This window comes from Oncorhynchus mykiss, chromosome 1 (assembly GCF_013265735.2).
Source record: "Oncorhynchus mykiss isolate Arlee chromosome 1, USDA_OmykA_1.1, whole genome shotgun sequence".
Classification (NCBI taxonomy): Eukaryota; Metazoa; Chordata; class Actinopteri; order Salmoniformes; family Salmonidae; genus Oncorhynchus; species Oncorhynchus mykiss.
Genome location: NC_048565.1, coordinates 92,886,827 through 92,895,967, shown reverse-complemented (window position 1 = coordinate 92,895,967; position 9,141 = coordinate 92,886,827). Strand labels below are relative to the sequence as shown.

General features: G+C 30.3%; 1 protein-coding gene across 6 annotated transcripts in view; it reads left to right on the top strand.

The window, feature by feature from the left end:
* LOC110528622 (receptor-type tyrosine-protein phosphatase epsilon) overlaps positions 1-9,141 on the top strand; it is a 150,713-nt gene that overhangs the window by 123,347 nt on the left and 18,225 nt on the right. The window lies entirely within an intron of this gene.

The window sequence follows — 9,141 nt, the reverse complement described above, 5'->3', positions numbered from 1 at the left end:
AGGGCTCCATCTCATTCTCTCTACATCTATATCATTAACTAGTGTCAAAGAACAACTTGATAGTCATTTGGAGCCACATTTCCTGGGTCTGTATCTATTTGCAGAGCATAAGTCAAAAGTTATTTTGGCATCGGTCAGTGATGCGAGACTCGTTCCCTAGCGACATGTATTCACACAGCAGTAGATACAGATCCTCACAGATAGTCAACTCTTCTCGTTCTGCCTGCGCTTCCTTTTGACAGTTTCACTTCCTATTTGGTCTATTCTTTAATTAACCCTCGGTCCATTTTTATAGAAACTGAGACCAGGCTGAAATTTGTTCATCTTCACTCCCGACTTTTAGGATCTGTTCAATACAAAATAGAGATCAGGGAATAGAATAGAGATCAAGGAATAGAATAGAATAGAGATCAAGGAATAGAATAGAATAGAATAGAGATCGAATAGAATAGAGATCAAGGAATAGAATAGAATAGAGATCAAGGAATAGAATAGAGATCAAGGAATAGAATAGAATAGAGATCGAATAGAATAGAGATCAAGGAATAGAATAGAATAGAGATCAAGGAATAGAATAGAGATCAAGGAATAGAATAGAACAGAATAGAATAGAGATCAAGGAATAGAATAGAATAGAGATCGAATAGAGTAGAGATCAAGGAATAGAATAGAATAGAGATCGAATAGAATAGAGATCAAGGAATAGAATAGAATAGAATAGAATAGAATAGAGATCGAATAGAATAGAGATCAAGGAATAGAATAGAATAGAGATCAAGGAATAGAATAGAGATCAAGGAATAGAATAGAATAGAGATCAAGGAATAGAATAGAATAGAGATCGAATAGAATAGAGATCAAGGAATAGAATAGAATAGAGATCAAGGAATAGAATAGAATAGAGATCAAGGAATAGAATAGAATAGAGATCAAGGAATAGAATAGAATAGAGATAGAATAGAATAGAGATCAAGGAATAGAATAGAATAGAGATCGAATAGAATAGAGATCAAGGAATAGAATAGAATAGAGATCAAGGAATAGAATAGAATAGAATAGAATAGAATAGAGATCAAGGAATAGAATAGAGATCAAGGAATAGAATAGAATAGAGATCGAATAGAATAGAGATCAAGGAATAGAGTAGAATATAGATAGAATAGAATAGAGATCAAGGAATAGAATAGAGATCAAGGAATAGAATAGAGATCAAGGAATAGAATAGAATAGAGATCAAGGACTAGAATAGAATAGAGATCGAATAGAATAGAGATCAAGGAATAGAATAGAGATCAAGGAATAGAATAGAGATCAAGGAATATAATAGAATAGAGATCAAGGAATAGAATAGAATAGAGATCAAGGAATAGAATAGAATAGAGATCAAGGAATAGAATAGAATAGAGATCGAATAGAATAGAATAGAGATCGAATAGAGTAGAGATCAGGGAATAGAATAGAATAGAGATCAAGGAATAGAATAGAATAGAGATCAAGGAATAGAATAGAATAGAGATCAAGGAATAGAATAGAATAGAGATCAAGGAATAGAATAGAATAGAGATCGAATAGAGTAGAGATCAAGGAATAGAATAGAATAGAGATCAAGGAATAGAATAGAATAGAGATAGAATAGAATAGAATAGAGATCGAATAGAAAAGAGATCAAGGAATAGAATAGAATAGAGATAGAATAGAATAGAATAGAGATAGAATAGAATAGAGATCAAGGAATAGAATAGAATAGAGATCAAGGAATAGAATAGAATAGAGATCAAGGAATAGAATAGAATAGAGATCGAATAGAGTAGAGATCAAGGAATAGAATAGAATAGAGATAGAATAGAATAGAGATCAAGGAATAGAATAGAGATCAAGGAATAGAATAGAATAGAGATCGAATAGAGTAGAGATCAAGGAATAGAATAGAGATCAAGGAATAGAATAGAATAGAGATCGAATAGAGTAGAGATCAAGGAATAGAATAGAATATAGATAGAATAGAATAGAGATCAAGGAATAGAGTAGAATAGAGATCAAGGAATAGAATAGAATAGAGATAGAATAGAATAGAGATCGAATAGAATAGAATAGAGATCAAGGAATAGAATAGAATAGAGATAGAATAGAGTAGAGATCAAGGAATAGAATAGAATAGCGATCGAATAGAATAGAATAGAGATCAAGGAATAGAATACAATAGAGATCGAATAGAGTAGAGATCAAGGAATAGAATAGAATAGAATAGAATATAGATCAAGGAATAGAATAGAATAGAGATCGAATAGAATAGAGATCAAGGAATAGAGTAGAATAGAGATCAAGGAATAGAATAGAGATCAAGGAATAGAATAGAATAGAGATCAAGGAATAGAATAGAATAGAGATCGAATAGAATAGAGATCAAGGAATAGAGTAGAATAGAGATCAAGGAATAGAATAGAGATCAAGGAATAGAATAGAATAGAGATCAAGGAATAGAATAGAATAGAGATCGAATAGAGTAGAGATCAAGGAATAGAATAGAATAGAGATCGAATAGAATAGAATAGAGATCAAGGAATAGAATACAATAGAGATCGAATAGAGTAGAGATCAAGGAATAGAATAGAATAGAATAGAATATAGATCAAGGAATAGAATAGAATAGAGATCGAATAGAATAGAGATCAAGGAATAGAATAGAATAGAGATCAAGGAATAGAATAGAATAGAGATCAAGGAATAGAATAGAATAGAGATCGAATAGAATAGAATAGAGATCAAGGAATAGAATACAATAGAGATCGAATAGAGTAGAGATCAAGGAATAGAATAGAATAGAATAGAATATAGATCAAGGAATAGAATAGAATAGAGATCGAATAGAATAGAGATCAAGGAATAGAGTAGAATAGAGATCAAGGAATAGAATAGAGATCAAGGAATAGAATAGAATAGAGATCAAGGAATAGAATAGAATAGAGATCGAATAGAATAGAGATCAAGGAATAGAGTAGAATAGAGATCAAGGAATAGAATAGAGATCAAGGAATAGAATAGAATAGAGATCAAGGAATAGAATAGAATAGAGATCAAGGAATAGAATAGAATAGAGATCGAATAGAGTAGAGATCAAGGAATAGAATAGAATAGAGATCAAGGAATAGAATAGAATAGAGATCGAATAGAATAGAGATCAAGGAATAGAGTAGAATAGAGATCAAGGAATAGAATAGAGATCAAGGAATAGAATAGAATAGAGATCAAGGAATAGAATAGAATAGAGATCGAATAGAATAGAGATCAAGGAATAGAGTAGAATAGAGATCAAGGAATAGAATAGAGATCAAGGAATAGAATAGAATAGAGATCAAGGAATAGAATAGAATAGAGATCAAGGAATAGAATAGAATAGAGATCGAAAAGAGTAGAGATCAAGGAATAGAATAGAATAGAGATCGAATAGAATAGAGATCAAGGAATAGAATAGAATAGAGATCAAGGAATAGAATAGAGATCAAGGAATAGAATAGAATAGAGATCGAATAGAATAGAGATCAAGGAATAGAATAGAATAGAGATCGAATAGAATAGAGATCAAGGAATAGAATAGAATAGAGATCAAGGAATAGAATAGAATAGAGATCGAATAGAATAGAATAGAGATCAAGGAATAGAATAGAATAGAGATCGAATAGAATAGAGATCAAGGAATAGAATAGAATAGAGATCAAGGAATAGAATAGAATAGAGATCGAATAGAATAGAATAGAGATCGAATAGAATAGAGTAGAGATCGAATAGAATAGAGATCAAGGAATAGAATAGAATAGAGATCAAGGAATAGAATAGAATAGAGATCGAATAGAATAGAGATCAAGGAATAGAATAGAATAGAGATCAAGGAATAGAATAGAATAGAGATCGAATAGAATAGAGATCAAGGAATAGAATAGAATAGAGATCAAGGAATAGAATAGAATAGAGATCGAATAGAATAGAGATCAAGGAATAGAATAGAATAGAGATCGAATAGAATAGAGATCAAGGAATAGAATAGAATAGAGATCAAGGAATAGAATAGAATAGAGATCGAATAGAATAGAGATCAAGCAATAGAATAGAATAGAGATCAAGGAATAGAATAGAGTAGAGATCGAATAGAATAGAGATCAAGGAATAGAATAGAATAGAATAGAATAGAGATCAAGGAATAGAATAGAATAGAGATCAAGGAATAGAATAGAATAGAATAGAGATCAAGGAATAGAATAGAATAGAGATCAAGGAATAGAATAGAATAGAATAGAATAGAGATCAAGGAATAGAATAGAATAGAGATCAAGGAATAGAATAGAATAGAGATCAAGGAATAGAATAGAGATCAAGGAATAGAATAGAATAGAATAGAATAGAGATCAAGGAATAGAATAGAATAGAGATCAAGGAATAGAATAGAGTAGAGATCGAATAGAATAGAGATCAAGGAATAGAATAGAGATCAAGGAATAGAATAGAATAGAGATCAAGGAATAGAATAGAATAGAGATCAAGGAATAGAATAGAGATCGAATAGAATAGAGATCAAGGAATAGAATAGAGATCAAGGAATAGAATAGAGATCAAGGAATAGAATAGAGATCAAGGAATAGAATAGAATAGAGATCGAATAGAATAGAATAGAGATCGAATAGAATAGAATAGAGATCAAGGAATAGAATAGAATAGAGATCAAGGAATAGAATAGAATAGAGATCGAATAGAATAGAATAGAGATCAAGGAATAGAATAGAATAGAGATCAAGGAATAGAATAGAGATCGAATAGAATAGAGATCAAGGAATAGAATAGAGATCAAGGAATAGAATAGAGATCAAGGAATAGAATAGAGATCAGGGAATAGAATAGAATAGAGATCAAGGAATAGAATAGAATAGAGATCAAGGAATAGAATAGAATAGAGATCGAATAGAATAGAATAGAGATCAAGGAATAGAATAGAATAGAGATCAAGGAATAGAATAGAATAGAGATCAAGGAATAGAATAGAATAGAGATCAAGGAATAGAATAGAATAGAGATCGAATAGAATAGAATAGAGATCGAATAGAAAAGAGATCAGGGAATAGAATAGAATAGAGATCAAGGAATAGAATAGAATAGAGATCAAGGAATAGAATAGAATAGAGATCAAGGAATAGAATAGAATAGAGATCAAGGAATAGAATAGAATAGAGATCAAGGAATAGAACAGAATAGAGATCGAATAGAGTAGAGATCAAGGAATAGAATAGAATAGAGATAGAATAGAATAGAGATCAAGGAATAGAATAGAGATCAAGGAATAGAATAGAATAGAGATCGAATAGAGTAGAGATCAAGGAATAGAATAGAGATCAAGGAATAGAATAGAATAGAGATCGAATAGAGTAGAGATCAAGGAATAGAATAGAATATAGATAGAATAGAATAGAGATCAAGGAATAGAGTAGAATAGAGATCAAGGAATAGAATAGAATAGAGATAGAATAGAATAGAGATCAAGGAATAGAATAGAATATAGATAGAATAGAATAGAGATCAAGGAATAGAATAGAATAGAGATCAAGGAATAGAATAGAATAGAGATAGAATAGAATAGAGATCGAATAGAATAGAATAGAGATCAAGGAATAGAATAGAATAGAGATAGAATAGAGTAGAGATCAAGGAATAGAATAGAATAGAGATAGAATAGTATAGAGATCAAGGAATAGAATAGAATAGAGATCGAATAGAGTAGAGATCAAGGAATAGAATAGAATAGAATAGAATATAGATCAAGGAATAGAATAGAATAGAGATCGAATAGAATAGAGATCAAGGAATAGAGTAGAATAGAGATCAAGGAATAGAATAGAATAGAGATCGAATAGAATAGAGATCAAGGAATAGAGTAGAATAGAGATCAAGGAATAGAATAGAATAGAGATCAAGGAATAGAATAGAATAGAGATCAAGGAATAGAATAGAATAGAGAACGAATAGAGTAGAGATCAAGGAATAGAGTAGAATAGAGATCAAGGAATAGAATAGAATAGAGATCAAGGAATAGAATAGAATAGAGATCGAATAGAATAGAGATCAAGGAATAGAATAGAATAGAGATCAAGGAATAGAATAGAGATCAAGGAATAGAATAGAATAGAGATCGAATAGAATAGAGATCAAGGAATAGAATAGAATAGAGATCGAATAGAATAGAGATCAAGGAATAGAACAGAATAGAGATCAAGGAATAGAATAGAATAGAGATCGAATAGAATAGAATAGAGATCAAGGAATAGAATAGAATAGAGATCGAATAGAATAGAATAGAGATCAAGGAATAGAATAGAATAGAGATCAAGGAATAGAACAGAATAGAGATCAAGGAATAGAATAGAATAGAGATCGAATAGAATAGAATAGAGATCAAGGAATAGAACAGAATAGAGATCGAATAGAATAGAATAGAGATCAAGGAATAGAATAGAATAGAGATCGAATAGAACAGAATAGAGATCAAGGAATAGAATAGAATAGAGATCGAATAGAATAGAATAGAGATCGAATAGAATAGAATAGAGATCAAGGAATAGAATAGAGATCGAATAGAATAGAGATCAAGGAATAGAATAGAATAGAGATCAAGGAATAGAATAGAATAGAGATCGAATAGAATAGAATAGAGATCAAGGAATAGAATAGAGATCGAATAGAATAGAATAGAGATCGAATAGAATAGAGATCAAGGAATAGAATAGAATAGAGATCAAGGAATAGAATAGAGATCGAATAGAATAGAATAGAGATCGAATAGAATAGAGATCAAGGAATAGAATAGAGATCGAATAGAATAGAATAGAGATCGAATAGAATAGAATAGAGATCAAGGAATAGAATAGAATAGAGATAGAATAGAATAGAGATCAAGGAATAGAATAGAATAGAGATCAAGGAATAGAATAGAATAGAGATCAAGGAATAGAATAGAATAGAGATCGAATAGAAAAGAGATCAAGGAATAGAATAGAGATCGAATAGAATAGAATAGAGATCGAATAGAATAGAATAGAGATCAAGGAATAGAATAGAATAGAGATAGAATAGAATAGAGATCAAGGAATAGAATAGAATAGAGATCAAGGAATAGAATAGAATAGAGATCAAGGAATAGAATAGAATAGAGATCGAATAGAATAGAATAGAGATCGAATAGAATAGAGTAGAGATCGAATAGAATAGAGATCAAGGAATAGAGTAGAATAGAGATCAAGGAATAGAATAGAATAGAGATCGAATAGAATAGAGATCAAGGAATAGAATAGAATAGAGATCAAGGAATAGAATAGAATACAGATCGAATAGAATAGAGATCAAGGAATAGAATAGAATAGAGATCAAGGAATAGAATAGAATAGAGATCGAATAGAATAGAGATCAAGGAATAGAATAGAATAGAGAACGAATAGAATAGAGATCAAGGAATAGAATAGAATAGAGATCAAGGAATAGAATAGAATAGAGATCAAGGAATAGAATAGAATAGAGATCAAGGAATAGAATAGAGATCAAGGAATAGAATAGAATAGAGATCAAGGAATAGAATAGAGTAGAGATCGAATAGAATAGAGATCAAGGAATAGAATAGAATAGAGATCGAATAGAATAGAGATCAAGGAATAGAATAGAATAGAGATCAAGGAATAGAATAGAATAGAATAGAGATCAAGGAATAGAATAGAATAGAGATCAAGGAATAGAATAGAATAGAATAGAGATCAAGGAATAGAATAGAGATCAAGGAATAGAATAGAATAGAGATCAAGGAATAGAATAGAATAGAATAGAGATCAAGGAATAGAATAGAATAGAGATCAAGGAATAGAATAGAATAGAATAGAGATCAAGGAATAGAATAGAATAGAGATCAAGGAATAGAATAGAATAGAGATCAAGGAATAGAATAGAGATCAAGGAATAGAATAGAATAGAATAGAATAGAGATCAAGGAATAGAATAGAATAGAGATCAAGGAATAGAATAGAGATCAAGGAATAGAATAGAGATCAAGGAATAGAATAGAATAGAGATCAAGGAATAGAATAGAGATCAAGGAATAGAATAGAATAGAATAGAATAGAGATCAAGGAATAGAATAGAATAGAGATCAAGGAATAGAATAGAGATCGAATAGAATAGAGATCAAGGAATAGAATAGAATAGAGATCAAGGAATAGAATAGAATAGAGATCAAGGAATAGAATAGAATAGAGATCGAATAGAATAGAGATCAAGGAATAGAATAGAGATCAAGGAATAGAATAGAATAGAGATCAAGGAATAGAATAGAATAGAATAGAGATCAAGGAATAGAATAGAATAGAGATCAAGGAATAGAATAGAGATCAAGGAATAGAATAGAATAGAGATCAAGGAATAGAATAGAATAGAATAGAGATCAAGGAATAGAATAGAATAGAGATCAAGGAATAGAATAGAGATCAAGGAATAGAATAGAATAGAGATCAAGGAATAGAATAGAATAGAATAGAGATCAAGGAATAGAATAGAATAGAGATCAAGGAATAGAATAGAGATCAAGGAATAGAATAGAATAGAGATCAAGGAATAGAATAGAGTAGAGATCGAATAGAATAGAGATCAAGGAATAGAATAGAGATCGAATAGAATAGAGATCAAGGAATAGAATAGAGATCAAGGAATAGAATAGAATAGAGATCAAGGAATAGAATAGAATAGAGATCAAGGAATAGAATAGAATAGAGATCGAATAGAATAGAGATCAAGGAATAGAATAGAATAGAATAGAGATCAAGGAATAGAATAGAATAGAGATCGAATAGAATAGAATAGAGATCGAATAGAATAGAGATCAAGGAATAGAATAGAATAGAGATCAAGGAATAGAATAGAGATCAAGGAATAGAATAGAATAGAGATCAAGGAATAGAATAGAGTAGAGATCGAATAGAATAGAGATCAAGGAATAGAGTAGAATAGAGATCGAATAGAGTAGAGATCAAGGAATAGAATAGAATAGAGATCGAATAGAGTAGAGATCAAGGAATAGAATAGAATAGAGATCGAATAGAATAGAATAGAGATCGAATAGAA